This window comes from Zea mays, chromosome 2 (assembly GCF_902167145.1).
Source record: "Zea mays cultivar B73 chromosome 2, Zm-B73-REFERENCE-NAM-5.0, whole genome shotgun sequence".
In the NCBI taxonomy this organism is placed as follows: Eukaryota; Viridiplantae; Streptophyta; class Magnoliopsida; order Poales; family Poaceae; genus Zea; species Zea mays.
Window position 1 is genome coordinate 235303819 of NC_050097.1, and position 5532 is coordinate 235309350.

Here is a 5532-nt window from a genome sequence, read left to right on the forward strand (position 1 = left end):
CGTCGACCAAATTCTGGGTGACATTAGCAAGGGAGTAACTACTCGATCTTGATTAGTTAATTTTTGTGAGCATTACTCCTTTGTCTCTTCTATTGAGCCTTTTAGGGTAGAGGAGGCCTTGCTAGATCCGGACTGGGTGTTGGCCATGCAGGAGGAGCTCAACAACTTCAAGCGCAATGAAGTTTGGACACTGGTGCCTCGTCCGAAGCAAAATGTTGTGGGAACCAAGTGGGTGTTCCGCAACAAACAGGACGAGCACGGGGTGGTGACGAGGAATAAGGCTCGACTTGTGGCAAAAGGTTATGCCCAAGTCGCAGGTTTGGACTTTGAGGAGACGTTTGCTCCTGTGGCTAGGCTAGAATCAATTCGTATCTTGCTAGCATATGCCGCTCACCATTCTTTCAGGTTGTACCAAATGGATGTGAAGAGCGCTTTCCTCAACGGGCCAATCAAGGAGGAGGTGTACGTGGAGCAACCCCCTGACTTCGAGGATGAACGGTACCCCGACCACGTGTGTAAGCTCTCTAAGGCGCTCTATGGACTTAAGCAAGCCCCAAGAGCATGGTATGAATGCCTTAGAGACTTTTTAATTGCTAATGCTTTCAAGGTTGGGAAAGCCGATCCAACTCTTTTTACAAAGACATGTGATGGTGACTTGTTTGTATGCCAAATTTATGTCGATGACATAATATTTGGTTCTACTAACCAAAAGTCTTGTGAAGAGTTTAGCAGGGTGATGACGCAGAAATTCGAGATGTCGATGATGGGCGAGTTGAACTACTTCCTTGGGTTCCAAGTGAAGCAACTCAAGGACGGCACCTTCATCTCCCAAACAAAGTACACGCAAGATCTGCTAAAGCGGTTTGGGATGAAGGACGCCAAGCCCGCAAAGACTCCGATGGGGACCGACGGACACACCGACCTCAACAAAGGAGGTAAGTCCGTTGATCAAAAAGCATACCGGTCAATGATAGGTTCTTTGCTTTACTTATGTGCTAGTAGACCGGATATTATGCTTAGCGTATGCATGTGTGCTAGATTTCAATCCGATCCTAAGGAGTGTCACTTAGTGGCGGTGAAGCGAATTCTTAGATATTTGGTTGCTACGCCTTGCTTCGGGCTCTGGTATCCAAAGGGGTCTACCTTTGACTTAGTTGGATACTCAGACTCCGACTATGCTGGATGTAAGGTCGATAGGAAGAGTACATCGGGGACGTGCCAATTCTTAGGAAGGTCCCTGGTGTCATGGAACTCTAAGAAACAAACCTCCGTTGCCCTATCCACCGCTGAGGCCGAGTATGTTGCCGCAGGACAATGTTGCGCGCAACTACTTTGGATGAGGCAAACCCTCCGGGACTTTGGCTACAATCTGAGCAAAGTCCCACTCCTATGTGACAATGAGAGTGCTATCCGCATGGCGGAGAATCCTGTTGAGCACAGCCGCACAAAGCACATAGACATCCGGCATCACTTTTTGAGAGACCACCAGCAAAAGGGAGATATCGAAGTGTTTCATGTTAGCACCGAGAACCAGCTAGCCGATATCTTCACTAAGCCTCTAGATGAGAAGACCTTTTGCAGGTTGCGTAGTGAGCTAAATGTCTTAGATTCGTGGAACCTGGATTGAATTGTAGCATACATGTATTTATGCTTTTGATCATGTTCCTTTTTGCATTTTGTTGCTTATTATGGTGCTCAAGTTGTACAAACACTCCCTGGACCTCACAAGTCCGTTGCAAAGTGATGCACATGTTTAGGGGGAGATGTGTTACAACTTGACCCTTTGAGACTAACCATGTGCTTGAGTTTGATGATTTAGTCTCGAAGGAGGATTGAAAGGGAAAAGGTGGACTTGGACCATGAAAGACTTCCACTGCACTCCGATAAGAGGGTAACTTATTCCAAGTTCATCTTTAGACTCTTATTGCCTGTTTGCTCTTAATTGAAGATTTTTGTGAGGCAATGAGGTTAAAAGGGCCAAGATTGATCCCGTTTTGGTGCTTGATGCCAAAGGGGGAGAAAATAAAGGCCAAAGCGATAAATGGATCAGCTACCACTTGAGAGATTTTGAAAATAGTAGAATAGAGTTTTTGTTTTGTCAAACTCATTTATTGTCTCTTATTGTCTCTCTTGTCAAAAGTTGGCTTCTTGTGGGGAGAAGTATTGATTATGGGAAATAGGGGGAGTTTTTTGAAATCTTTGATCAATCTCTTTTGGAATGACTCTCTTTATGCTTCAACATGTGTGTTTGACTTAGAGATAGAGATTTGAGTTTGATTTGCAAAAACAAACCAAGTGGTGGCAAAGGATGATCCATATATGCCAAAATTGAGTCAAAATCAATTTGAGTTTTATTTGAAGTGATTTTGCACTTGTTCTAGTTGCTTTATGTTGTGTTGGCATAAATCACCAAAAAGGGGGAGATTGAAAGGGAAATGTGCCCTTGGGCCATTTCTAAGTATTTTGGTGATTGAGTGTCAACACAAGTGCTTAAATGTGAATCAATGCCCATGGATGAACAAAGTGCAAATCTAGAGCAAAGGTATGTTTCTAAGTCTTAGTACATTGGTTTTGTGTACTAATATACTTGTCTAAGTATTAGAAACAGGAAGAAGAAGAGAAGAGAGTTGGATGTGTACAGCCAAGAGGCTGTTTCGGTCTGGGGCACCGGACTGTCCGGTGGTGCACCGGACAGTGTCCGGTGCGCCAGGCTGCCTCGGCCGAAGAGGTCGCTCTCGGGAATTTGCTAACGGCGTACGGCTAAAATTCACCGGACTGTCCGGTGTGCACCGGACTGTCCGGTGAGCCAACGGTCGGCCGGGCCAACGGTCGGCCGCGCGATCTGCGCGGGACACGTGGCCGAGCCAACGGTCGGAAGGGGCACCGGACATGTCCGGTGCGCCAACGGCTCCCGCATCTGCAACGGTCGACTGCGCTGTTTAAGGAAGGAAATCGGGCACCGGACTGTGTCCGGTGTGCACCGGATTGTCCGGTGCGCCCGACGACAGAAGGCAAAGATGGCCTTCCAGATTTGTTCTCAACGGCTCCTAGCTGCCTTGGGGCTATAAAAGGGACCCCTAGGCGCATGGAGGAGCACACCAAGCAACCTTAGAGCATTCTTGATCATCCACACTCAGTCTTTGCGCAATTGTTTGTCATTCTAAGTGATTCGAGCTCCGTTCTAGTGAGAACTTTGAGATAGTCTTTGAGCTCGATTCTTGGCCGTGTGTGTGCGCATTTTTGCTGTGGATTTGTGTGTGTTGCTTCTCTCCCTTACTCCGTGCTTCTTTGTGAACTTTAAGTGTAAGGGCGAGAGACTCCAATTTGTGGAGATTCCTCGCAAGTGGGATAAAGATAAGCAAGCAAAACACTGTGGTATTCAAGTGGGTCTTTGGACCGCTTGAGAGGGGTTGATTGCAACCCTCGTCCGTTGGGACGCCACAACGTGGAGTAGGCAAGCGTTGGTCTTGGCCGAACCACGGGATAAACCACTGTGTCATCTCTGTGATTGATCTCTTGTGGTATTGTGTTTTGTTGAGACTCCTTTCTAGCCACTTGGCAATAATTGTGCTAACACTTAACAAGTTTTTGTGGCTATAAGTTTAAGTTTTCACAGGATCACCTATTCACCCCCCCCTCTAGGTGCTCTCAGTTACGACTTCTATATATATCACATAGATAAACCTTATTTAAAAGAAATATATGCAAGAATTTGACGATTCCACTATCGGATCAATGCGCAATCGGGTTGTTCCTCTCACAAGCAACGACTGGATTCTAGAGGATGTGTCAAATGGTACTGAATTCCATGGTAAGGATGCCTTCACTGCTGACATGCTCATTTCATTGTAGTCGTAGCTTCATCTTACAACACAGCATCCCCGACATGTATTCTGGTTCTGTTGGGAATGGTAAAACGAATATCCCAGCATGCTAGAATGTTGCAGCTGCTTGGTTGTGTCAATTTGTTTTTTATTGCTTGTATTTGGTCACATATTGTTTTTGTTAGTTAATAAGAATAGTTGTGGGTATGGTGTGTAATCTGAATAACTCTTGTTCTTCCTTAAAGTATATTGGAAGATTACTCCCTGCCATTGCCATTCGGTTCAATTGTCTCACTATTTTCTGCAGAGTACTATAATGATGCTTTTTGGCATGCCTGATATTTTTGACAAAATAGATTGATTGGTGAGTGTTTGATGTCGCAATCACACAAATACCTAATTTGCAGCAGGGGTAGAAATTTTGGGAACACTATATTTTAACTGGAATTTGGTCACTCATATACCTTATCTTGTTTGCTATAAGAATTGATTTGCTCTGCTGTAATTATATGGCCATAATCAATTTGGATTTGGTTTATCATGAAACTTGTTTTAGTTCAACAATAAATCTAGGTATAATATTGCACTGGTTGCAATTTGTAATGGTTTAAAGGTCATGGATCAACTTGTAGGAAACGGGTGACGCCTAAGAGGGGGGGGGGGTGAATTAGGACTTCTAAACTCTCGCTAAACTAGGCCACAAATAAATCCCTAGAGCAAAACCTATGCAAATAATCAAACTAGAATGTGCAATCTTGGTTTTGTCTAAGTGTTGCTATCTCTACCGTAAAGGCTAAGTTTCAATTTACACTAAATAAGTATGAATACAAGATTGAAACTTAAATGCTTAATATAAATGCGGAAACTTAAAGAGCAAAGTAGAGAAGCAAACTCTCATGGATGACGCCGGTATTTTTACTGAGGTATCCGGAACCACGCAAGGTCCCGACTAATCCTCGTTGGTGCCCCTACACAAAGGGAAGCCCACGCGAGGGCCAAGCACCATGGTCGAGTAACTCCGTAGAGAGCCGCGGGCCTTCTCTACGTGCAAGTGGTGCTCCGCTTCCGGCTCCTCTCGGACGCTCCCCGCCGTCTCCACTATCGAGCTTCCGGTCGAAACGCCACGGGCCTCGTTCCCTCCGGTACACGGTGGCGGCCGTGACACAAACGCGGTTGTCACGGTCTCGCAAGACTCTCGCCCCACTCGGTACAATTACAACGACTCACGCAAGAGCCGAGGGGTTGTGTGGTTTTACAAAACTCACTCAACTAACTAGGGTTCACCTAGAGCAAGCGCTAAAGCGGTCTAACTAACCTAAGCACTTCGCAAAGCACCTATGCTAATCACCGAGTGATTCTATTAAGCACTTGGGTGTTTGAGCTCTTGGAAATGTGCACTATATGCCTTGGTATGTTGCTTGGGCTCCCACACCTGAGAATGGCCGGTTGAGGTGGTATTTATAGCCTCCAATCCCCAAACTAGCAGTTGGACAGAAAGCAGCAGCTTTCTGTCGTCAGGTGCACCGGACAGTCCGGTGCACCACCGGACAGCCACTGTGCAGTGTCTGGTGCACGCCATGTCAGCCGACCGTTGGCGCCTGTAGCAGTCGACCGTTGGATCTGTCCGGTGCCGACTGTCCGGTGCACCACCGGACAAACCGGTGCTACAGCCCGAGAGCGCCTGTCTGTGGCCTCTCTGCGCAGACTG